This window comes from Schistocerca nitens, chromosome 3 (genome assembly GCF_023898315.1).
Source record: "Schistocerca nitens isolate TAMUIC-IGC-003100 chromosome 3, iqSchNite1.1, whole genome shotgun sequence".
Taxonomy (NCBI): Eukaryota; Metazoa; Arthropoda; class Insecta; order Orthoptera; family Acrididae; genus Schistocerca; species Schistocerca nitens.
In genome coordinates this window covers 740,877,557-740,905,469 of record NC_064616.1, presented here as the reverse complement: position 1 = coordinate 740,905,469, position 27,913 = coordinate 740,877,557, and the positions used below count along the sequence as shown (strand labels likewise).

Below are 27,913 nucleotides of genomic sequence, written 5' to 3'. Positions count from 1 at the left end.
GAAAAGGGTCACCTTATCAGCTATTAGTAGGGCAAAGAAATGATAACATTCGTTAAAATTAACCATAAATTTATTGAGCCTTAAAAATTAGTTCTCAGATCAAGGTAAATTACAGTTACGTTTCACTATGTTAAAGATAAAAATTAATGACCACGAAATTACAAAAAGAATTACATTAATCAGCAGCGAGACAAAATTGCTGTCTATTTTGAAAGCACTGTATAAATGCAGAAGGCACCTGAAGCTACGCTGAAGGCTGCCATTGAAACTGCAAATGAATTTTCAGAGTCTGTGCACCTCGCAAATGCGATAATACTGGAGAAGATCGACTCACGATCTCAGTACAAAAAAATTACTGCAAAAAGCAAACTCACATTGCGGAATAAACTCGGAAATTGTGAGCTGTACGGAGGAAAAGCAGCGCAAATGGTACTCGAAAAAAGCGGCAGGCTGGTCTGGGCAACTGTCGATATCTCCGTGACGTAACGTCGCCCCCGCCGTCCCAAACGGTGAACACCAATTGTGTCCTATCTATATTCCAATTCGCTCCTAAACGCCACCGGTTGGAGGGGAGGATTCACGAGTTTTGCCACCGTGACAATCGAAAATTTTTCAGCAAGTTTTAAAATGCGGGGGATGCCTGCAGAATTTTCTCCACAGGTGCTTGTTGTGTTTCCGTAAACTGACTAGAATTTGGCACTGGACGGTCTCTCGTGCAACTCGTTTCCCACGCTGTGTACAATAAAATGGCGGTGGGTCATTATCTGCATATGCTTCTAAGAAAGTCCGTGAGCAGTGCTGGCTATCCCCCAAGGACCACTCGTGTTTCGCACAGCACTGAAAAGGCGCTTTGCGATACCCCGGCCTGGGAGCACCGTTACCTACGGCGTCCTTCCCACGTGACTCTACCGTTCTTGGGGGGGAATTTGGGTAAATTTTCCGAAAATTCGCTCCTCAACCACCCATCACCTAAACCTTGCAGCTGGCCTTTCTCACCACATTCCAGCAATGGGGAATTTAGCAAGCTCATACTCCAGGAGCCGGCCGAAGTGGCCGTGTGGTTCTGGCGCTGCAGTCTGGAACCGCGAGACCGCTACGGTCGCAGGTTCGAATCCTGCCTCGGGCATGGATGTGTGTGATGTCCTTAGGTTAGTTAGGTTTAACTAGTTCTAAGTTCTAGGGGACTAATGACCTCAGAAGTTGAGTCCCATAGTGCTCATAGCCATTTGAACCATACTCCAGACTTCACAAGCCCTGTATCTCCACCCAGAAAATTTAGGATAATACAACGGCAATGAATCTATTTATCGTCGCTTAACGACATGCGATTAACAAGTCACCTCATTTTTAAACACAGAATGGCGAATTTTCGAATTTCAGAAAATTCCTTCAAATCGCACAGCAATTAAATTTTACTTCTAAATAATTATAATGCTACAAAAATCTACTTTCTTTGGTACCTTCTTTGGTACCAAAGTCTAATGATAGCGAGTTCTTGTGCCTGGGAACACCATGCCTACAGTTTCTAGGACAACTGTGGTGTTTCTCATAGCAGCAGTGCAGTAAAACAATGAATCGAAGAAGCTCAAAAGTTCTACCATACCTTCAAGAACTAGCTTAGCGTGCATGTGAATGATTCACACAAGAACTGATCAGCTTTAATTCCAGTCTCGAAACTTCAAACGCAGAAGATAGCAGAAAGATAAGAGTGTGAGGTATTCCCAACCTGGCGTGAATTAACAAATATGCTCTGTTTGCTGCTTCTGTTTCTTTAAGGTGTCTCATCATCGTAGGAGGAATAAAACGAGTTTGTTTGATTACTTAAACATTCCACGATGTTTGAGGCCTGTTGCACATAGCGATAAGCTTCTTGTTCCATCCACTATAAGACAGACCACGCCCTGTGCAGAATTACGTGACGCCAATATCGAAGTTGTGCAAGTGCACGTATCACGCGAAACCTCAATTTCCAAATTCACACGAATTAAATAACGTAACATGAGATATTAGTTTAACAATACCAAACGCAGAAACAGTAACAAAAAGACTGCATGAGTGAAATTTGCTGGATAGAAACTGCAAGATACCTAAGCAAAGGGAGCACTACCGCACTTTGTTTCAGCACTTCATGCTTAAAGACGGATTATACTTCTGGTGTAGTATTGGGTGGCCCAATTGACCAACATAACGAGTTCGTGGCTGGTCATGAAAATATGACGTGTCAACCACTTCTGCAACTACATCTCCAGTCTATAAACAACTGTCAAGAGTATGGCAGAGGGTACTTCCCGTTGTACAATGCAGTGGAGTGCGGGAAGAATGACTGCTAAACTACATCTGTACGTGCTGCAATTTGTATAATCTTGTCTTTGCCGTCACTACGAGAGCGGTAAGTTGGGGGTTGTAGCATACTCCTAGATTTCTCACATAATACTGATTTTTGAAACCCTGTAAGCAGGCTTTGATGGGATACAAGAGGAGAACCACACCGGAAATGACCGCGGAGAAGCCCTCGGACGTTGGCGCGCCAGGTACATATAGTCTGCGGCCGCGAGCTCGGCTCCGGTTCGCTCGGCTCCGGTTCACCACGGGCAATGGAGGGTGAAGCTCTGACAATGCCAGCCTTATGCTCACGACTCGATCGCTGCGCCATCTGTAAGGGCTTAACGTTTCATCTGCGCATGCGCACTGAAGTTGCTAATTTTTTATCCGGTGAGCTTATTTTAACCCTTTCAAAAACAATTTCTTTCAGGTGGAAGACAATGTATTGTTATTTTAGTTAATGTCGCAGTATAAAAAAGGATTTCCCACCGTTTTGTTTTCCAACTTGGGAAGGGGTGGGACATACAGAGTTTGTCAAAAGTACCCCCGGGGATTCAGAAGATGACTGCACAAAAACTACACGACATACAGAGATTACAGCACCTCTTGAAGTTTGTAATTCACGTTACAGGTGCTCAATGTCGGCGTAGCTTGTGACGCGGCAGACGTCAATACGTACGTGCGTTTCATTGACACGAATTGTTCAGGAAGACGAGACAGCAGCTCACTATGCAAATCTATTGATTGCGTTGGCTATCTGCAGGCGCTGACTAATTCGACGCGACAATACAGAACGGGTGATTTGCCTCCATGTTCTGATACGCCTGCCTTATTGCAACTACGCCACGGTTCGTGTTACCAATCGAAACTTGGATAGATTCTCCGTACACTGACGTATCATTCTTCTCTGTGTCTCGCAGTTTTAGCGGAGTCATTTCATGAAATGCTGATAATCTATCGTGGGACACATACGTACCACTGGTAGAGAAAGGGTTACAGCATGTTTCCATAAGAAAGGCGGCTACACTTTTTACTAGTGCTTTTGTCATTATCAGAAAAAAATGCAGGTTAACCATGTAAAGAGTGGATATGGGAAACTACGTCGCAGAAAGAGGACAAGGCGAGTGTATCAGTAGAGCTGCCATCCCGGCCTATGGGCTTGGGTTGAGGTGGTGCCGTTGTAGTGCATCCCGCCGTCCCGTCCGCGCCACGTGTCAAGCTGCAGTAAATGTCTCTGCAAAGCAGTGCAGACATTTTGGTTTCCACGCCGCTGTGCCGCACCTTTAGGCAATTTTTAGGTATATCAACTACCGTCAAGTGGCAAAGGCTGCAAGGCCAACTTCAGTGTGACAGATTTTTAACTATATGAAATAAAATCGTCATAACTTCTGAACGGTTTGCGTTAGGACGTTCAAACTGGACGGTTGGCAGCGGGGATTGATGGGAATTAGTATGCGTAGTATGGTTGAGCGACGAAGCCCACTTTCATTTGGACGGGTTCGTCAATTAGCAAAATTGGCGCATTTGGAGTACTGAGAATCCACATTTCGCGATCGAGAAATTTTTTCATCCTCAACGGGTGAATTCGTGGTGTGCAATGTCCAGTCGCGGAATAATTGGTGCGATATTGCTTCATGGCATGGTGACTACCGAACAGTACGTGAAGGTTTTGCAGGATGATTTCATCCCCATTATCCAAAGTGTCCCGGATTTCAACAAGATGTGGTTCATGCAAGACGGAGCTCGACCCCACTGAAGCAAGGGAGTATTTGATGTCCTATAGGAGCACTTTGGGGACCGCATTCTGGCTCTGGGTTACGCACAGGCCACTGTTATTGGCCTCGATTAGTCGCTATATTCTCCGGATGTGAACATACGCGACTTATTTTTGTGGGGCTGTATTAATGACAAGATGTACAGCAATAACCCCAAAACCATTGCGGAGCACAAAACAGCAATTCAGGAGGTCATCGGCAGCATCGATGTTCCGACACTTCAGCTGGTCATGCAAAATTTTGCTATTCGTCTGTGCCAGATCATCGCCAATGACGGCACGCATATCGAATATGTCATAACATAAATCCGAATGTCTGTAATGACGTTTACGTGTTGAATGAAGTACGTGCACGCCATAGTTTGTAACTAATTTACGTTTTTTCCATATAGTTCAATAACTGTCGCCCTGTATCAGCACTAAAAAAATGGTTCAGATGTCTCTAAGCTCTATGGGACTTAACATCTGAGGTAATCAGTCCCCTGGACTTAGAACTACTTAAACCTAACTAACCTAAGGACATTCCACAAATCCATGCCCGAGGCAGGATTCGGACCTGCGACCGTAGCAGCAGCGCGGTTCCGGACAGAAGCGCCTAGAACCGCTCGTCCACAGCGGCCGGCCAGCCCTGAACTCAGCGCTTGCAATCTTTGATTGAAAAACAGTTAAAGTAGAGCAGCAGTTTAGCACTGAATTTGCACTGCGCGACACAATTAAAGGGCCACTTCTCTGAAATCCTGTAATTATCTCCCATAGCGACGCAGAAGTTTGAAATATGGCTCAAAGGTACATATAACTCTCCCCTGTAATGATGCCTTGCGACGTCAGCCTAGGGCACGGCGACGCTTAAGTTAGCAAGCTATCGACACACGCGAAAAAATAATCAGAGCTCAGAAGTTCACATGAAGTGTAAGATGGGTTAATGATGCCACATTGGTATCTAGTTTCGATACAGTTCTGTCCAACACCATCGTGAACGTGTCTACCGTTGAGAAGATAGTTATACTCCTTCTTACCCACAGTTCACCCCTCGTTTTCACGCCTCTTCGATGGAGGTCAGAAGCGCGAAGCCCAATCCTAGAATCACACCATTCTGTTATGACTGACTGAGGAAAGCATTTCAGACACTCCGCCACTCACAATCAACCTGACAAGGCCTCAGGAGGTGGCATAAAAGGCGTCAATGAAATCACCCCTTCACGTGGAGGCGGGGTTGGTTCCGTGGTCGAAAGTGACAGCTCGCAGTGCGATAAGCTACGGGATGACGTTCTTCACAACGTTCGACACTGCTGACACCAGCCGGACGGTTAAACTCTACCCTGACGACATTGTGGGGCTACAGCCACAATGAACATTATCTGACACATTTGGAGTGTAGCGCGACTGCAGTTTTTGTTCTGGTATGCAGAGAAGAACCACTAGGGACAGTTCAAAACCATTCGTCGAAATTTGAACGTGACCCGAAACAGTGGAGGGTGTTTACGCTTTTTCAGCCCTCCTGTTTCGTGTCCTACTACGGCATGTTCATGGGAAGGTGCAACATTGAACAAATTCATTAGTATAACAGCAAATGGTCCCTCTGTGACTCCCAGTTCAGCAACACCATCGGCGCCAGCCGTACACCTTCGTTGAGCACTTTACAGATGTACCTGTACACAGACTTTGACATCCATTCAACTCCGCTGCTGCTCTGGCGCCTGAAAGCAGGCAACCTCTTTGGCACCTCGTAGATTCCGCACGCCAACACTCAGGCGCTACAGCAGCAACAGTGTGCCATTCAGCTAAATGAGTATCGAAGGTACAGTTATAACATGCTCCGCAGAAGAGTGCACGTGGCAGGGAGGGTGTTGATGCCAAGCCGGAGGGGGGGGGGGGGGGAGGGGGACTCTTTGCCGCCGTTTTATTCATGCACTTGTCGAAGTTGCCATCCCCACCCCCACCCCACCCCCACCCTCCCACCGTGATCACGGCGCGACACGAAAGCTGAAAATGCATACACATTTGCTGCTTCAGATCATGTGCAAGTTTGGTCAAATGGTTTTGAACAGTCCCTAGTGGTTTCACCACATATAACAGGGCAAAAATTCTGGTCCCACTACATTGCGTAGGGGTCACACCACGTTCAGTGCGGTTGCAGCTCCACAGTGTCCTTAGAGAAGGGATGAACCATTCGGGACGGGGTGGAGCGGAGTGTCAGTAGTGTCAAAGATTGTCAAGAACGTCTTCCTTTTCAGTTTTCAACTGGGAAATGTGTGGAAATCAAAGCCACAAGTAAAGGAAACTTTAGTCAAAAATGTTCAGATGTGTGTGAAATCTTATGGGACTTAACTGCTAAGGTCATCAGTCCCTAAGCTTACACGCTACTTAACCTAAATTATCCTAAGGACAAAAACACACACCCATGCCCGAGGGAGGACTCGAACCTCCTCCGGGACCAGCCGCACAGTCCATGACTGCAGCGCCTTAGATCGCTCGGCTAATGGTGCAAGGCAAAACTTTAGTCATGCATTGAAATATACACTGGTGTGCATCCCGCGTCACTGCCAAGTACCATAGAAGTAGCTCGATGAAACTTGGACAGTAACAGAAAGACTGCTAAGTATCATATAGCCGCGCGATCTGAGGCGCTTTCTGACGCTCCGCGCGGCTTTACCCCCCCCCCCCCCCCCAGTAGCGTGTAAGTTTTGGGACCGATGACCTCAGCAATTTGGTCCAATAAGTTCTTACCACAAATTTCCAAAAAGTACCATACAGAAGGTAACTGAAAGAAATTACCAATAAAACGATCATGTTCAACACTGTTTCTGGATGCGTTGTGTTCTCACTTCTCGCCATATGAGGGTACGTCCAGTATTGCCGAACATGATCGTTTCCGTCGTCCAGATGTTACAGTGCGGCGAGGCATGGTGTGAAATCGGCGTACTGACCTCCAAATCTTTGATCACGGTACACTCACCGGTCAACGCTATTGTGATACTGTACTCCTTCCCTATGCGCGCCTTTTCAGGTGTGCGTTAAGGCCTGACTTCATTTTCATTATCCTGTAATGTAAGCCAGGATGGCTTGCTATGAAGGGCAACAAAACGGGGCGTAGAATATCGTCGACGTACCGCTGTGCTGTAAAGGTGCCACGGATGACAACCAAAGGGGTCCTCCTATGAAGTAAAATGGCTTCCCGGACCGTCATTCCTCATTGTCGCGCCGTATAGCGGTCAACACTCATGTTGACATCCCACCGCTATCCGGGTCGCTTCCAGACACGTCTTCTCTGGTCACTGGGGCTCAGTTCGAAGGGGGACTCATCACTGAAGACAATTCTACTCCAGTAAATTAGGTTCTACGCCGAAGACATGTCTAGAGACACCACTGATAGCTGTAAGATACCAGCCTGACTGTCGCCCACCATACGCCGCGACAACCAGGAGTGATGGTCTGGGGTTCAATTTATTTTCATAGGAGGACCGCTTTGGTTGTCATCCGTAGCACCCTTACAGAACAGTGATACGTCGACAATGTTCTACGCCCCATTTTGTTGCCCTTCACGGTAAGCCAACCTGGGCTCACATTTCAGCAAAATAATGCCCACTCGCACACGGCAAAACTTTCTTCTGCTTGACTTCGTGCTACCCAAACCCTATCTTGGTCGGCAAGATCGCCAAATCTCTCCCCAATTGAGAACATTAGGAGAATTATGGGCAGGACCCGCCAACCACCTCGGAATTTTGACGATCTAGCGCTCCAATTGAACAGAACGCATCACGATATCCCTCAGGGCATCCATCAACTCTATCAGTCCATGACAAACTGAATAACTGTTTGCATAATGGCCAGAAGTGGTCCAACGCGTTATTCACTTGCTCAGTTTGAGAAGCTCTTTCTCTTGAATGAACCATCTACTTTTTCTGAAATTGTAATCATTCGTTTCTCTGTTCATGTACATCACATCTACCGATTTCCGTGCCATTGGGATAATTCCTCCGTGGTGCGTCGGTACTTTTTTTGTCTTAGAGTGTATAATGTGCAGACATCTTGACTCTTTAGTAACCACACTATTGTCCATTAAATTTGCTACACCATGAACATGACGTGCTACAGACGCGAAATTTAACCGACAGGAAGAAGGTGCTGTGATACGCAAATGATTAGCTATTCAGAGCATTCACACAAGGTTGGCGCCAGTGGCGACACCTACAACGTGCTGACATGACGAAACTTTCCAACCGATTTCTCATACACAAACAGCAGTTGACCGGTGTTGCCTGGTGAAACGTTGTTGTGATGCCTCGTGTAAGGAGGAGAAATACGTACCATCACGTTTTCGACTGTGATAAAGGTAGGACTGTAGCCTATCGCGATTGCGGTTTATCGTATCGTGACATTGCTGCTCGCGTTGGCTGAGATCCAATGACTGTTGGCAGAATATGTAATCGGTGGGTTCAGGAGGGTAATACGGACACCGTGCTGGATCCCAACGGCCTCGTATCACTAGCAGTCGAGATGACAGGCATCTTATACGCATGGTTGTAACGGATAGTGCAGCCACGTCTCGAGCCCTGAGTCAACATGAGGGGACGTTTGCAAGACAACAACCATCTGCACGAACAGTTTGACGACGTTTGCAGCAGCATGGACTATCAGCTCGGAGACCATGGCTGCGGTTACCCTTGACGCTGCATCACAGACAAGAGCGGCTGCTATGGTGTACTCGACGACGAACCTGGGTGAACGAATGGCAAAACGTCATTTTTTCGGATGAATCCAGGTTCTGTTTACAGCATCATGATGGTCGCATCCGTGTTTGGCGACATCGCGGTGAACGCACATTGGGAGCGTGTATTCGTCATCGACATACTGCCGTATCACCCGGCGTGATGGTATGGAGTGCCATTGGTTACACGTCTCTGGCACCTCTTGTTCGCATTGACGGCACTTTGAATAGTGGACGTTACATTTAAGATGTGTTACGACCCGTGGCTCTACCCTTCATTCGATCCCTGCGAAACCCTACATTTCAGCAGGATAATGCACGACCGCATGTTGCAGGTCTTGTACGGGCCTTTCTGGGTACAGAAAATGTTCCACTGCTGCCCTGGGCAGCACATTCTCCAGATCTCTCACCAACTGAAAACGTCTGGTCAATGGTGGCCGAGCAACTGGCTCGTCACAATACGCCAGTCACTACTCTTGATGAACTGTGGTTATCGTGTTGAAGCTGCATGGCCAGCTGTACCTGTACACGCCATCCAAGCTCTGTTTGACTCAATGCCTAGGCGTATCAAGGCCGTTATTACGGCCAGAGGTGGTTGTTCTGCGTACTGATTTTTCAGGATCTATGCACCCAAATTGCCTGAAAATGTAATCACATGTCAGTTCTAGTATAATATATCTGTCCAATTAATACCCGTTTATCATCTGCATTTCTTCCTGGTGTAGCAATTTTAATGGCTAGTTGTGTAAAATCTATCCAACATCCAATGATGTATTAATCTTACATCAGATGTGCTCATACTCTGACAACCTTCTGTGTACATGACATCTACCAACAACTGTCGGAGTTCAGAGGGAAAGGAGGAGCGATGGTATAAAACTGTGCCATTATTTGTTAGAGACAGCATCTTGCTGCCTTATTATTAACGAATGGAACTTCAGTAAACCAAAGCCACTAGATGAATTTAGAGACTTAGTCAGAAATGTTATGTATGCTGAAATACAAGAACATGTACTACATTTGTAATCTATTTCTGAAGGAACGAGATGGATCTTGTAGCACAGACAGTGATGCAGAGAATGATACCGATTGTGTCAAGAGCGCTTAGCAGACTCTGCACCAGTTGGGAAGCCGGACGAGAGGAAATGTTTAACGACCAGAGTTTCATATAAAAGAATGCGAAACGAATTAGGTAAAAAGAATCACACACTGACAATTATAAATTGTTAAAATTCACTGTCTAGTTCCTTTTTCCGCGTTTGCTCACTTTGACATTCATACCCAAGAGCACGACAGCGATCTTGTGAAAATATCAAAATTTATAGAACATTGAAGGTAAGTCTACAGTAAATATTTACACAGTATCGCACTCACTTGCAGTAACTTTGTAAATATGGCGCGAAAAGGGGAAGAATGACACATTCCATTATGAAATCCTATCATCAAAGGCTACTAAGCCGATTAGACTCTCAAAAATAAATCTAACATTTCCTTTCTTTGATGCTTGAAGTACATTTGTTTATCCTGTTTCAGTTTTCTGTATTTGTAAACTTTATGGATTTATTATTAAAGAACAGATAAACGTTACGCATTTTTTAACTTGGAATTACAAAGAATAAGTTTCATAGTTAGCGAATACCCATTGATTGGCTGGTTTCGGCGCTCCTGCTAGCAAATGAAGAAGTATCCCAACGCACTCGGGTCGTTATCTCAGCTAACACCCTGCGAGACGTACGGCAAGGAAATCCCCTTGAATAATCCCACACATGGACGCCGCAAGAGAACTAATCCAACAATGCATTATTAGTCTGTAAAGCAACAAGTCAGCAAACAAAAATTGGAAAACTCTTATTGTTACCTTTATAAGTCACTATTCCTTCTTTTTTTTTTTAAAAAAAAGAAAAAAGTACTTGCATCACACATTTAGCAGTTTAAGATCTTAAAATCAAAAGTTTGGGTACGAAATCATTCGTATCTGGAATGTCAGGTTAATACTCAAACTTAAAAAAGACAGCAGTGTGTGCATTTTTTAAAAAACTGGTCGTTCATACTATGGGCCTTCAGCTCTCAGCTACTGATAACAAAACATGTCGCCGCAACTGCTACAGTATTCATATTTATAACGTTGTCACAGACGCATTAAATAAAGAACAGTGTAACTTAAATACCGGTTTTACTGTTATTCTGTTATTATTAACGCAAGGATTATCTTTACAATGCGTTTTAACACGACTTTTTAATGTTACGGTATTTTTTCCTATATATGCACAAATCAAAGAAAGTTTTGCAACACCTCCGTTCTGAGAGTTCCGGAACCTTTACAGAAAATTGGAATAGAGATCAACATAAACATCATTTCTACCCTTTTTATTGCTCCTGAAAACCACACATTTCATGTTGTATCACTATACAGCGAGACCTTCAGAGGTGGTGGTCCACATTGCTGTACACGCCGGTACCTCTAATACCAGGTAGCACGTCTTCTTGCATTGAGGCATGCCTGTATTCGTCGTGGCATACTATCCACAAGTTCATCAAGGCACTGTTGGTCCAGATTGTCCCACTCCTCAAGGGCGATTCGGCGTAGATCCCTCAGAGTGGTTGGTGGGTCACGTCGTCCATAAACATCCCTTTTCAATGTATCCCAGGTATGTTCGATAGGGTTCGTGTCTGAAGAACATGCTGGCCACTCTAGTTGAGCGATTTCGTTATCCTGAAGGAAGTCTTTCACAAGGTGTGCACGATGAGGGCGCCAATCATCGTCCATGAAGACGAATGCCTCGCCAATATGCTGCCAACATGGTTGCACTATCGGTCGGAGGATGGCATTCACGTATCGTACAGCCGTTACAGCGCCTTCCATGACCACCAGCGGCGTACGTCGGCCCCACACAATGCCACCCCAAAACAGCAGGGAACCTTCACATAGCTGCACTCGTTGGACATTGTGTTTTCAGCCTGACCGAGTTGCCTCCAAACACGTCTCCGATGATTGTCTGGTTGAAGGTATATGCGACACTCATCTGTGAAGAGAACGTGGTGCCAATGCTGAGTGGTCCAATCGTCATGTTGTTGGGCCTATCTGTACCGCGCTGCATGTTGTCGTGGTTGCAAAGATGGACCTCGCCATGGACGTCGGGAATTAAGTTGCGCATCATGCAGCCTATTGCGCACAGTTTGAGTCGTAACACGACATCCTGTGGCTGCGCGAAAAGCATTATTCAACATGGCGGCGTTGCTGTCAGGGTTCCTCCGAGCCATAATCCGTAGGTAGCCCTTGGGCGGCCTGATCAAGGCATGTCATCGACAGTTCCTGTCTCTATGTATCTCCTTCATGTCCGAACAACATCGCTTTGGTTCACTCCGAGACGCCTGGACACTTCCCTTGTTGGGGGCCCTTCCTGGTACAAAGTAACAATGTGGACGCTATCGAACCGCGGTATTGACCGTCTGTTGAACTACAGACAACACGAGCCGTGTACATCCTTGTTGGTGGAATGATGAACTGGTCGGCTGTCGGACCCCCTCCGTCTAATAGGCGGTGCTCATGCATGGTTGTTTACATCTTTGGACGGGTTTAGTGGCATCTCTGAACAGTCAAAGGGACTGTGTCTGTGATACAATATCCACAGTCAACGTCTATCTTCAGGAGTTCTGGGAACTGGGGTGATGCTGAACTTTTTTTTGATGTGTGTATTTCACAGTAATTTTTCGCCGAAATCTCTATAAACTGTTTTTCTCATTTCTCTACCAAAAATGTATGAGAGTTCGTTGGAGTACACAAGGAGTTGCTATTCGGGAAGTAATTTCAAATTTATGCCCCAAAAAAGAGACACATAAATCCGATGACATTCCCGAGGAGGCGTCTTAAATCGTAAATGCTGACAAAAATGAGGTCTTGCGACGTAAAAGACTGTTTAAAGTTGGAAAAACTGTATACACTGCTGGAAAAAAATTGTATCACCCTCACTGTGTTCAGTGGCACCAGGGAATAATAGTGTATACTGAGGGGCTGTAGTGCTAGTGATTCATCTGTCACGCTTATCGGCGATCAGATGTTGCTCAGGTGGGCTGATTGTGCACCCTCTGTTTTGACTCAGCAGGCCGAATTTAGAGATGAACAGTGCTCGGGACATTCATTCTAGGATACAGGCGTAACACGCCGATGAGCACATATACCTGTTGAGCAGTTTCAGTCATTTGAGCGGAGTTGCACTCTGGGCTGCTTTCAACAGTGGTCTGTGGAATAACCCCACGCATGTGGACGAATTCTGGCCGGCCGCGTAGTGCAGACGCACATTAAGATCGAAGTATCGCGTGGGCAGTGGTGGCCCACCCAACATCCTCCAGGAACGAAATCCGGATACATGTTGCGCCTGCTGTGTTTCAGGGACCATTGAGAACCATTTGCTTGTAGCACGATTAAGATCGAATGTGTCTCTGGCCAGGCTACTACTGGCACCATGACACCGTCAAGCATGGTTACTTCTGGTGTAGTGAAAGAGTGGAATGGCGCTCTGATGAGAGTAGGTTCTGTCTGTATGCAAGTGATTGACGTCAAGTGTATGGTGTAGACTTGGTGGGAGGTCTATTCCAGAGTGCATTTGCCCACGACACAGAGGTTCCATCCCAGGTCTCATGGTGTGGGGAGCCATCAGTTACAACTCGCAGTTACATTTGGCGTCTCTGCAAAGTAAAGTAACCAGTACCTACTACAATGCACAGGCTGTTACCCTTGTGCTATTCCCATTTCTCCGGCAGAAAGGTGATGCGTTTTTTCAACAGGACAATGCATGTCCACATACGGTTGTTGCGACACAACGTGCTCTTCGTAGTGTCAACTCCCTGGCCAGCAAGATCACCAGATCTCTCGCCAGTTGAACACGTACGGGACACGACGATGCGGGAACTTATTCGTCCCCCGGGGCCTGCAAGAAACATTGCCGAATTGCAACAAAAGGTGCAAGATGCTTGGGGCAATCTATCGCAGGACGTCATTCGCCACCATTATGATCGTCTGGATGCGAGAATACGGGCCTGCGTTGCCACCACAGGTGGGTTCAGATGCGACTGTTTTGGCACACTTTACTGTGTTTCATTTGGCCTGAGTTTATCACACACTAATACAATGATGAAATACCCATCACCTCAGTTGTTAATAAAATGATCTTGTCCTTGAAGATGTTACATTTTTTCCGGCATTTTAGTTTGGCAATGCAGAGAGTAACTACTTCAAAACTAGAATAGCTGCACTTGGCTTCTGCTACATTTTATACGGTGTTCTATAAAAAATAGATCTTTGTTTTATACGAATCACATTTCACGTTCGCAGAGGTAAAGTGATATTCGATTCCTCTCAGTCAGAGCAGATTCTACGATAACCTTCGAACACATTCAAACTGATGAAATTAATTTTTCTGATGTAGTATCGTATAGTAATTTATCGCTGCAATCTAGCACGAAAGACGTGCCAACAGAACAATATTTTGTTTTCATTGCACCGTATGCTGCATGACGCAAATCTCAATGACACTTATAAGGCAAAGTATAAAGTTATGCGCTGGGTACGGAGTCGTTTCCTACAGATGGTCTTCACGTGACAGTAATATGCAACCGTCGATCAATAAAGTCCTCTGACGAAAGATAGGGCGCACCGCGAGACGCTGCCGAGTGGTGTTCAGGAAATGTACTCCAGAAATACACTAAACTGAACAGAAATATTTGGTTTTGTTTAAAAGTTGCTGTTGTTAAGTTGTCCACTAATTAAGGCTGATACAGTACACCGTTCGACAGATTTTCTAGAGCCGAACACATAGTTCTCCTCCTCACTTCTAGCAGCTCAGTTTTCGAAATCTAATTTGTTCACATCTTATTTTACCTTGTAAACAAAGATTTTTACCTCAGCGCTCGGAAACACAGTTAATTATACTATTAGTTAGTGATTTATTCGTCGACAGATCATTTTACAATTATATGGGCTTTATCAGTTGAATACAAGGAGAAACACAAGATCTACAATGAAGATCCGAAGAAGCTGGTACACCTGCGTAATATCGTGTAGGGCCCCAGTGAGCACACATAAGTGCCGCAACACGACGTGGTGTGGACTTGACTAATGTCTGGAGTAGAGCTGGAGGGAACTGACACCACGAATCCACAAATCCGTAAGACTATGAGAGGGTGCACATCTCTTCTGAGCAGCACGTTGCAAGTCATCCCAAATATGCTCAAAAGTTCATGTCTGGCAGTGGACGTGTTTAAACGCAGAAGAGTGTTCCTTGAGCGACTCTGTAGCAATTGAGGACGTGTGGAGTGTCGCATTGTCCTGCTGCAATTGCCCAAATTCGTCGGAATGCAAGATGGACATGATTGGATGCAGGTGATCAGATAGGATGCTTACGTACGTGTCACCTGTCAGAGTCGTATCTAGACGGATCAGCGGTCCCACACCATTCCAACTGCACACGCCCCTCACCATTACAGAGCCTCCACCAGATTGAACATCCCCTGCTGACATGCAGGGTCCATGGAGTCATGAGGTTGTCTCCATACCCGTAGACGCCCATCTGTTCGATACAATTTGAAACGAGACTCGTCCGACCAGGCAACATGTCTCATGTCATCGACAGTCCTATGACGGTATTGATGGGCCCAGACGAGGCGTAAAGCTTTGTGTCGTGCAGTCATCAAGGGTACGCGAGTGGGCCTTCCGCTGCATATCGATGATTTTTCGTTGAATTGTTCGCACACTGACACTTGCTGATAGCCCAGCGTTGAAATCTGCAACAATTTGCGGTAGGGTTGCTCTTCTGTCACGTTGAACGATGATTGTCTTCAGCCGTCGTTGGTCCCGCTCTTGCAGGATGTTTTTCTGGTCGGAGATTTGATTTTTTACCGGATTCCTGATATTAAATGTACACTCGTGAAATGATCATACAGATAAATCCCCGCCTCATCGCTACCTCGGAGATGCTGTGTCCCCTTGCCCGTGCGCTGACTATAACACCACGTCCAGAATCACTTAAATCTTGATAACCTGCCATTGTAGCAGCAGTAACCGATCTAACAACTGCGCCAGACACTTGTTACCTACATAGGCGTTGCCGACCGTAGCACCGTATTCTGCCTGATTCTGTATTTGATTACGCATGCCTATACCAGTTCCTTTAGCGCTTCAGTGTATATTTATGAATAAACACATATGTATTTAATGAGGAGCCGATAGGTGGTCTGCCTGATTTACAAAAGCATTGCATAATACAATGTCTAGTTACCTCAGATCTTTCAGACAGTGCCAATTCCTTAATTTTTAGTCAGATGGTACAATCGCAATGAACACACAAAAGCGCAAGACGCAAGACTTCAGTAATTTAATAGTTAGAAACCACGAAGGTCAGAAAATAATGTTTACAAGTGTCTCATTTTACCTTGAAAAGATCTAAAACGGAGAAAGAATTTGGTAACAATACCTGTACCACTGTGTTCCTCAAACCACTCCATCACATTCCTGGCCTGGTGACATGTCACGCTGTCTTGTTGAAAAATGCCACTGCAACCGGGAAACATGATCATTATGAAGAGGTGCAGAAGGACTGCAACCAGTGCACGATACTCCTTGACCGCCACGGTGCCTTGCACGAACTGCACTGAACCCATGGATGCCCACATGAATGTTCCCCAGAGCATAATGGAGCCGCTTCCAGCTTGTCTCCGTCCCGCAGTACAGGTCTCAAGGAGCTGCTCCCACGGAAGGCGATGGATTCGCGTCCTCCCATCGGCATCATGAAGAAGATATCGGGATCTATCAGGTCATGCAACGCTCTGCCACTGCGCCAACGCACAGTGCCGATGGTCACACATCCATTTCAGTCGTAGTTGCTGATGTCGTGTTGTTAACATTGGCACATGTATGGGTCGTCGGCTTCGTAGGCTCATCGTTACGAGTTTCGGAGCACTGTGTGTTCACACACACATATACTCTTCCCACCATTAAAGTCTGATGTTAGTTCCGCCATAGTTCGCCGCCTATCCTGTTTTACCTGTCCACCCAGCCTACGACGTCCGACATCTGTAATGTGGGGTCGTCGCCCAATTCCACGACGTCTGGACGAGGTTACACCTTGGTTTCGTTGTGAGTTGAAGACACTTAACACAGCACTCCCAGAACACCCGAGAGGTCGTTCAGTTTGATGGTTCAAATGGCTCTGAGCACTATGGGACTTAACATCTATGGTCATCAGTCCCCTAGAACTTAGAACTACTTAAACCTAACTAACCTAAGGACAGCACACAACACCCAGCCATCACGAGGCAGAGAAAATCCCTGACCCCGCCGGGAATCGAACCCGGGAACCCGGGCGTTGGAAGCGAGAACGCTACCGCACGACCACGAGATGCGGGCGTTCAGTTTCAGAAATGCTCGTCCCGAGCCTCGGGGCCATCACGAGCTGCCCTCAGTCAAACACAGACAGATCGCGCCTTCCCCATTCTACACACGGACAGCACGCTCACTGATACTGCGTGCACCGTGCACGTGTCCGACTAGCAGTTGTTCCTCGCCATGTGTCGCTCCTGTCCTATGGAGAGATTTATATCGATAGTATGTTGTTGTTCATAATTATCTGGCTGACCAGTGTAAGTTACTGCAAAGTAAAAATGATAGAAAACATGAACTGCTGGAAACACTCGCATGTTGACCAAAAACGCTCCGACAAAGTTTGCATTCGCACACTTTACGTTACTAGCTCAGAAATGAACTAATGAACAGTCAAGCAGTCGCCAGAAAGGCATAAAATATGTACCATATGTACTAGCGATGGAAATAACTGACTGAAGTTTCCGATTAACGCAGCTATAAAACTTGGACGTAACACCGAGTTGCTACAGTGTCTTCTTTAAGTCAACACCTGAGTTTTGGAGCAACAAATGGTTCAAACGGCTCTAAGCACTATGGGACTTAACATCTGAGGTCATCTGCCCCTTGCCGGCTGCTGTAGTCGAGTGGCTCTAGGCGCTTCAGTCCGGAACCGCGCTGCTACTACGGTCGCAGGTTCGAGTCCTTAGGTTAGCTAGGTTTAAGTAGTTCTAAGTCTAGGGGACTGATGACCTCAGATGTTAAGTCCCATAGTGCTTAGAGCCATTTGAACCATTTCATCTCTCCCCTAGAAGTTAGAACTACTTAAACCAAACTAACCTAAGGCCATTACACACATCCATGCCCGGGGCAGGATTCGAACCTGCGACGGTAGCAGCAGCGCGGTTCCAGAGTGAAGCGCCTAGAACCGCTCGGCCACAGAGGCCGGCTTTGGAGCAACACACTGAAGGAATAGGAGCCATGGGCGTATGGCACCGGACTCACATTGGCAAGTACACGAGTCCGAGTTCTCGTCCGGTCATCGAGATTTAGTATACTGTGGTTACCGTAGCTCGATTGAGATGAATGACGGGATCGTTTCTTCGAAAAAGTCGCAGCAGGCTCTTTGCCCATTCTTCTCTAATTAGACCTAATCATCGAAGGGGCGTTCAACCCTAATGTTCCATTTTGTAGTGCGACTCACTGAAAGAAGAGGTTCGTTGATAGAACATATCCTGAAGCAACTTCAAAGCGTCAATCCGGCAATAAAGGAATTGTGGGTGGGGGAGGGGGGTTGGTTGTAAAAATTGTGGAGGCAGGCCCAGACTTGACTACAACAAGCAGGTTCAAATGGATGTAGGTTGGGGAACTGAAGGGGCTCCACAGGCTAGACTAACATGGAGAGCTGCATGAAACCAGTCTTTGGAGAAGACCTCAACAACATATCGGAAATAAGTTATCGTAACAAGAACCTAAACAGAAAGTCGTATGTTAGAAATATTCTTGAACGTCTCAACTCTGGAACTTCAGCGTTTTCGATAATATCGGATTTTGTAAATGAAACCGTCATGAAGTTGACTCAGTATTCCTATTTTTATTTACTAACGTCTTACGGCTTCATATACCATACCATTGTTGCACAGAAGCATATCATTGGGATAGTATGTGGCGTTTCCTCCAGAATATCTAGTAGAAGTCGCGTTAAACAACTCTGCATACTGAGAATAGCACCACAGTGCATTATTCTCTTCTACACAAATGAAGATTGCGGACTATTTTAAGCTACACATCGAAACTAAAACTTAAGCTTGGCGACAGGTTTAAGTTGCTGGCTCTTGTATCCATCAGTAGGGCTCTTCCTGGCGCAGTTAGCGCGCTCTCCGATTCATTATACAATCTGCATCGAGTCGCCACAGTGATAGCATAGCAACAAAAGCAGTTTTAGTTTTCCGCTTCAACATATGCAATTCAGCTATAACTATTCGGTGAGCATTTCTTAATCATGAGCTGCCTCAACCGTGGATCAGCCGTAAGGGACACAACACTGACCTCCAAGCTCGAAATGGTTCAAATGGCTCTGAGCACTATGGGACTTAACACCTATGGTCATCAGTCCCCTAGAACTTAGAACTACTTCAACCTAACTAACCTAAGGACATCACACAACACCCAGTCATCACGAGGCAGAGAAAATCCCTGACCCCGCCGGGAATCGAACCCGGGACCCCGGGCGTGGGAAGCGAGAACGCTACCGCACGACCACGAGCTGCGGACTCCAAGCTCGCCTGATCTCACGGTAAGTGCTTTGTATGGGGGAGTTCATGTGAACTGCAGCGCCGCATAGCAACGCAGTGAATGCAGCAACTCCAGACGCGCTCGCAAAAGTATGAGGAGAGTTTCATTATCGTCTGGGCGTTGGTCGTGCTTCCAACGAAGTGCAAAACCAACAACTGTGAGATAAAAGTGAAAAATTTCTTCCTAAAAGCATCTATAAAAAGTACCGTAAGATTGTATGTTCATGCATATTCACTGAGACTACAAAAGTCATGGGATATCTCCTCATATCGTTTCGGAACTCCTTTTGCCCGTCGCAGCAGCTCAACGTGGCATCGACTCAAAAAGTCGTCGAAAGTCCCATGCTGCCCCTGTAGCCATCCATAAGTGCCAAAGAGTTACCAGTGCAGGATTTTGTGCACGAACTGACCTCTCGATTACGTCCATTAAATGTTTCTTGCCCCGAAGGGGGAAGACGCGCGGACTACGGCGCCATGTCACGATCCGTGCGGCTGCCCCCGTCGGAGGTTCGAGTCCTCCCTCGGGCATGGGTGTGTGTGTTGTCCATAGCGTAAGTTAGTTTAAGTTAGATTAAGTAGTGTGTAGGCTTAGGGACCGATGACCTCAGCAGTTTGGTCCCATAAGACCCTACCACAAATTTCCAAATGTTCCTTGGGATTAATGTCGGGTGTTCCGGGTGGCCAAATCATTCGCTCGGATCGTCCAGAATGTTCTTCTAACAAATCACAAACAATTGTGGTCCGCTGACATAGCGCATTGTCATCCACAAAAAATTCATCTTTGTTTGGGAACAGGAAGTTCATAAATATCTGCGTTTAGTCTCCAAGTTAACCGGTCAATGATCGGTTCAGTAGGACCATGGGACCCACTTCAGTCCATGTAAACACAGGTCATACCACTATGGAACCACCACCAATTTGCCCAGTGCCTTGTTGACAACTTGTGTGCACGGCGTCACGGGACCTGCGCCAGACTAGATCTCGACCATCACCTCTTACCAACTGAAATCGGGACTCATCTGACCAGGCCACGGTTTTCCAGTAGTCTATGGTCCAGCCGATATGGTCACGAGCCAAGGGGAGGCGCTGAAGGCGATTTCGCGCTGTAACGCCGAATTTCGCCGCACTGTCCTAACGAATACGTTCGTCATACGACCCATATTGATTTCTCCGGGTATTTCATGCAGCGCTGCTTGCCTCATAGCACTGACAACTCTACGCAAACGCCGCTGCTCTCCTCTGTCATTGAGTGAAGGGCGTCGATTGCATTCCCTAACGATTTCCGATGCGGAATGTTCGTTGCGTCTGGCTCCAACTACCATTTCGCGTTCAAGGGCTGTTAATTCCCGTCGTGCGGACATAAACACATCGGAAACCTTTTCACGTGAATCACCTCAGTAATGGCAGCTCCACCAGCGCACTGCTCTTCTGTACCACGTGTACGCGATACTTTGCCATCTGTACATGTGCATATCGCTACTTCGCTGTCCCATGACCTCTATCACTTGTCACCTAATTGTAAATCACGAAAAAAAAAAAACGGCGCACCACGTACAGCCAAACAAATTATTATATTTTCAGAAAAATTGGAGGATTTATTCAAGGGAAAGTCTCTCGCACATAGAGAAAGTCAATAACGCATTGATCCACCACCGGTCCTTATGCAAGTATTTTTTCGGCTTGGTATTGTTGACAGAGTTGTTAGATGTCCTCCTGAGGGATGTTGTTCTGGTCTTCAGTTCGAAGACTGGTTTGATGCAGCTCTCCATGCTACTCTATCCTGTGCAAGCTTCTTCATCTCCCAGTACCTACTGCAACCTACATCCTTCTGAACTTGTTTAGTGTATTCATCTCTTGGTCTCCCTCTACGACTTTTACCCTCCACGCTGCCCTCCAATACTAAATTGGTGATCACTTGATGCCTCAGAACATGTCCTACCAACTGATCGCTTCTTCTAGTCAGGTTGTGCTACAAATTTTTCTTCTCCCCAATTCTATTCAGTACCTCCTCATTACTTATGTGATTTACCCATCTAATCTTCAGCATTCTTCTGTAGCACCACATTTCGAAAGCTTCCATTCTCTTCTTGTCTAAAATATTTATCGTCCACATTTCACTTCCATACATGGCTACACTCCATACAAATACTTTCAGAAACGACTTCCTGACAGTTAAATCTATACTCGATGTTAACAAATTTCTCTTCTTCAGAAATGCTTTCCTTGTCATTGCCAGTCTACATTTTATATCCTCTCTGCTTTGACCATCATCAGTTATTTTGCTCCCTAAATAGCAAAACTCATTTACTATTTTAAGCGTCTCATTTCCTAATCTAATTCCCACAGCATCACCCGATTTAATTCGACTACATTCCATTATCCTCGTTTTGCTTTTGCTGATGTTCATCTTATATCCTCCTTTCAAGACACTGTCCATTCCGTTCAACTGCTCTTCCAAGGCCTTTGCTGTCTCTGATAGAATTACAATGTCATCGGCGAATCTCAAAGTTTTTATTTCTTCTCCATGGATTTTAATACCTACTCCTAATTTTTCTTTTGTTTCCTTTACTGCTTGCTCAATATGCAGATTGAATAACATCGGCGATAGGCTACAGCCCTGTCTCACTCCCTTCCCAACCACTGCTTCCCTTTCATGCCCCTGGACTCTCACAACTGCCATCTGGTTTCTGTACAAATTGTAAATAGCCTTTCGCTCCCTGTATTTTACCACTGCCACCTTCAGAATTTGAAAGAAGGATACTGTCCCACATTCTGTCCAATTGGTGAGGTAGATCGCCAAACTCCCGAGCTGGATGGTGGGCTCTGCCTATAATGCTTGAAACGTTCTTAATTGGGGAGAGATTCGGCGACCTTTCTGGCCGAGGTAAATGGAAATGAGCGTTTGGCGTCATTGGCCGGGAGGCCCCTTACGTGGCAGGTCCGACCGCCTTGGTGCAGGTCTTATTATATTCGACGCCACATTGGGCAACCTGCGCGCCGGATGGGGATGAAATGATGATGATGAAGACAACACAACACCCAGCCCGGAATCGAACCCGGGCCCGTAGGACGACAATTCGTCACGCTGACCACTCAGCTATCGGGGCGGACTTCTGGCCAAGGTACGGTTTGGCAAGCACGAAGACAAGCCGTAGAACCTCTCGACATGTGCGGGCGGGCATTATCTTGCTGAAATGTCAGGCGTGGATGGCTAGCCATGAACAGCAACAATACGGGGCGTAGAATATCGTCGACGTACCGCTGTGCTTTAAGAGTGCAGCGGATGGCAGCAAAAGGGGTACAGCTATGAAAAGAAATGGCTTGCCAGACCATCACTCGTGGCTGTCTGACTGTATGGCGGGCGACAATCAGGTTGGTATTTGTCTTAAGAGTGTACACTGCGGTGACAAAAGTAATGGGATAGCTATATGCACATATGGCGGTATTACAGTGTACACACGTATAAAAGGGCAGTGCATTGGCGGAAATGTCATTTGTTCTCAGGCGATTCATGTGAAAAGGTTTCCGACGTTATTGTGGTCGCACGACGGGAAATAACAGACTTTGAACGTGAAATGGTAGTTGGAGCTACGCATCGGGCATTCCATTTCGGTAATCGCTAGGGTTCAAATGGTTCAAATGGCTCTGAGCACTATGGGACTTAACATCTGAGGTCATCAGTCCCCTAGAACTTAGAACTACTTAAACCTAACTAACCTAAGGACATCACACACATCCATGCCCGAGGCAGGATTCGAACCTGCGACCGTAGCAATCCCGCGGTTCCGGACTGCAGCGCCTAGAACCGCATGGCCACCGCGGCCGGCAATCGCTAGGGAATTCAATAACGATCCACAGAGTTAAGAGTGTGCCGAGAATATCAAATTCCAGGCATGTTGAGAATATCAAATTCCAGGCATTACCTCTCACCAAGGACAACGCAGTGACCGACGGCCTTCACTTAACGACCGAGAGCGGAGGCGTTTGTTTAGACGTGTCAGTTGTAACACACAAAACACTGCGTGAAATAATCACAGAAATCAATGTAGGACGTAGCACGTACGTATCCGTTAGGACCGTGTGTCGAAATTCGGCGTTAATGGGCTATGGCACAGACGCGAGTGCCTTTGCTAACAGCATTACATCGCCTGCAGGGCCTCTCCTTCGCTCGTGACCATATCGGCCGGACCCTAGACGAATGAAAAATCGTGGCCTGGTCAGATGAGTCACGATTTCAGTTGGTAAGAGCTGATGGTGAATTTCGAGTGTGGCACAGAAAGTGTGTGAAATCTTATGGGACTTAACTGCTAAGGTATCAGTCCCTAAGCTTACACACTATTTAACCTAAATTATCCTAAGGACAAACACACACACCCATGCCCGAGGGAGGACTCGAACCTCCGCCGTGACCAGCCGCACAGTCCATTACTGCAGCGCCTTAGACCGCTCGGCTAATCCCGCGCGGCGAGTGTGGCACAGACTCCATGAATCCATGCACCCAATTTGTCAACAAGGCACTGTGCAAGGTGATGGTGGCTCCATAATGGTGTGGGCTGTGTCTACGTAGAATGGACTCGGTCCTCTGGATGTTCGGCTCCTTGGAAACCGTTTGCAGCCATTCACGGACTTCAAGTTCCCAAACAACGATGCGCCATATCAGCGGGCCACAATTGTTCATCATTGGTTTCAAGAACATTCTGGACATTTCGAGAGAATGGTTTGCCCACACAGATCGCCCGACATGAATCTCATCGAACATTTGTGGGACGTAATCGACAGGTCAGTTGGTGCACAAAATCCTGCGCCGGCAACACTTTCACAATTATGGACGGCTATAGAGGTAGCATGGCTCAATATTTCTGCAGGAGACTTCCAATGACTTGTTGAGTCCATGCCACGTCGAGTTTCTGCACTTCCCCGGGCAAAACGAGTTGCGACATGGTTTTATGAAGTACCTCTTGACTTTTGTCACCTGAGCGTGTATAAATGTATACCAGTTTAACAGAGATTTTAATTTGCCCTTATACTCGCGAACGCGCGCTTGGTCCGTTTTTCGCCACTATCACAATTACTTCATTATTAAGTCGCATTCATTGATCGTCGCCAGCACAGTGCGCCAGACTACGGCTTAAGCAAACTCTTCCCTCTATAGTAGCCGATATCTAGGTCGGATCTCTAATACCCCACACATAATAAATTTGATAGTACTCTTGACTGTTCTTGTGGACACTACTGCCTGATACTCAGTTCACATGTACCACTCCAGCACAACTTGTAAGTACTACAATAGCTCGATCGATAATGAATTATCAACCTCTACGTCGCATATTTTCGGTAACATGTGGAAAAATATTCGTATGCTTTCGGCGTAGCAAAATAAGGAGGGACGAAGCATAAATGCAATTTTGTCATATGATGACATGGTTGGAGACCGTGGCTGTTAGCCGGCCGTTGTGGCCGAGCGGTTCTAGGCGCGTCAGGCTGGAACCGCGAGACCGCTACGGTCGCAGGTTCGAATCCTGCCTCGGGAATGAATGTGTGTGATGTCTGATGACCTCAGATGTTAAGTCCCATGGTGCTCCGAGCCATTTGAACCATTTGAACTGTGGCTGTTATTTGAAGACAAATGCTGATGGTGTTGAGACAGCAACCAGCCACAAATTTATTTTAAGTTCATTTATTCAAAAGGTACCGTTACCGGTTTCGAATCATTACAATTCATCGGCAGACGGCTTTCATGCTTTCATTAGAACATGTGGTGCGTTTCTTTATTGATTAATTGTCCTAAAGGCGTTTCAGTTGCATAACTGAATATATGATCCTTTTCAAAACATGGGACATCTTTCTAATGTTACGATATATCATATATATCATAGCATCTTTGACACTCATATGTTTGTAAACACTTTGTATCTATCAAAACATGCGATGCATGTTAGAAATCTATTCTGTGACAAATCTAAACTGCTCAGTGATACAAATTTACGTGTGAAACGATAAGAATGTGGTGGAAATGTATTCAGTGACAAATCAAAGGTGCTCAATTATACAAATTTATGTGTGCAACGATAAGAATGTGGCGAAAACTACGAACATCATTTGTTGGACGAAAACTATGAAAACAAATACTGCAGTCCGACATTTCACGTAAGTCATATCCCAATGCAAATCTGTAACGCAACCATCTGTGTGGCGTGGTTATAATTATGTATTATTTTTTTTTAGGACAACTAATCAATAAAAAACGCACCACATGTTCTAATGAAAGCATGAAAGCCGTCTGACGATGAATTGCAATGATTCTGAACCGGTAATGGTACCTTTTGAATAAAGGAACCTATAAGAAATTTGTGGCTGGTTGCTGTCTCAACATTAGAAGCATAAATGCTTCTGAAGAGCATCCTCCACTTTTTTGCTACAGGTTCTTTTCCTGTTTTGTTGCTGGAGCATCTCACGGAAGGGTCATATAGTTTGGACAAAGCTACGCACACGTCCTCTGTAGAAGGAAAATTGACCTTAAAACTGACATTGATTCTATGCTCTAGACGGTTGTCTCATATCGATAACTTGCGCTATTTTTTGCTCGACAATACTGATTCTTTGAAGTGAAATTTCGATGTTCGCACATAAAAAATATACGTTCATAGATAAAGCGATTTTTAAGTCGCCAACCAAAGGCACAGTAACATTATTTAATTGCAGATGACAAGTTACTGTATATTATACAGTAAAAAAAGTGTACAGAGGGTCCTACACAACTCAACAATGTTGATAAAAATAAGGTAACTAAAACAAGAGATAAAAACTGTTATCAGATTTAATTTCGTTAGAACACTTAATAATTGAAACATGTTTACATTTTATGGAACTACTAAAGAGTACCCACTGACAATAGCATAAAGGTACTGAAACATGGCTGGATTTATCATCATCATCATCATCATCATCATCATCATCATCATTTTCTTTGGGCCTTTGTCGCACTTTAACGCGGGGTCAGCCTTGTTACTATGGAGTCGTGTAATTGAGGCGCGACGTAGGGACCAGCCCGGTATTCACCTAGTGGGATGTGGAAAAGCGCCTAAAAGCCACAGCCAGGCTGGCCAGCACACTAGCCTGAATCGTTAATCTGCTGCTCGGATTCGATCCGGAGCCGGCGCGCCTACACGAGTCCAGGAAGCAGCGCATTAGCGCTCTCTGCTAACCTGGTGAGTTATGTCTGGGTCTGTATAAAAACATTTGCTTGCATAACAGGTAGACTTGTAATCCAGTAATTTTGACCAGCTTTAGAAATATTCTTCCCTTATCGGGTGTTAGAGTCTCTCTGTACCTTTTGAATACGTCTAACATTTACTTTTTATTAATGCGAGTAAATGGGGGGTTTCATTATTCTCCAAAATTGAGCATTTCTCCTTTAATTTTTCATGCCCAGTATATAGATATATGTTAATTTCAGTGAATGATTTTCTGTAACATCTCGATGAGGCCTTCTACATCATCTCCTCCTTATATTATCTACATCAACCTCTGTTCCTAGGTCCAGAGAAATTAAAAAATTCTTCCACATTCTCTTCTTCTGAACTGCTGTTTGCTTCATCATCATTTACGTCAGCAGTTCCACTCTATTCTCGAATCATTCTCCTTCCCTCTGTATCGCTCTTTACTTCCTCAAATCATTCGTGTATTATTTCTGTTTGCTACGCCTGATTTTCTTGATACCTCTTGACCTATTCTATGCAGATTTATGACACTTCACTGCTCGGTTTATCTAATTTAGCGGACGTTTCTCCTAATAAATTTCTCAAATTTTTTGATATGGTCTCATTTTGCTTCTCCAAATCTTGCAGATTGGTGCGCATCACCCGGATATGTATCGTAGCCTGTTCCTTCCTACTTCCTCCCGCTTAACATTTAGGCATTCCTAATACATGAAAACTAAAAATCAGCATTACGCGGTACTTCTCAGCTCTGTTTTTTCCATTAGTTATCAGTTCTTTCATTTTTGGCACTTAGTTTTTAATACGAAAAATGACAAGTTGTGTCGTGGTTGGCAATAGCTTTACGTTGGATTAGAGCGAACATCTTTTTAGCCCGTCCCCCACTAAAGCTTTCAAGCGTTGAACACTAGTTTATTTTCAATAGTAAATGCTGGAAAGGCACGTTACTCATGTTCATAGGTCTGATCTTGGCTGGTAGGGAACAGTCCCCCACATTTCCGCATGTACCATGGTATTCCTCCCTTCATGGTTATTCATCTGAATACTGTTTGGTTTCCATATATTGTGTCAGAACGAATAGGAGCCATTTTCAAAGATTTCTCATCCTCCCGTCCCAGGGAAGATATGATGCTTACATATTCGGTGAAACTGTGTTCGATTGAAATTCAAAGGTTACCCGGGGCAGTAGGAGAAATGAAAGTTGGTTGTTGTATGCTGTTTGTAGATATAATCTGTGACCAATCG

The 27,913-nt window shown here is 45.6% G+C and overlaps 1 protein-coding gene across 1 annotated transcript in view; it reads right to left on the bottom strand.

Annotated features, from left to right (window-relative positions):
• LOC126248717 (dedicator of cytokinesis protein 3) overlaps window positions 1-27,913 on the bottom strand; it is a 1,129,652-nt gene that overhangs the window by 649,830 nt on the left and 451,909 nt on the right. The window lies entirely within an intron of this gene.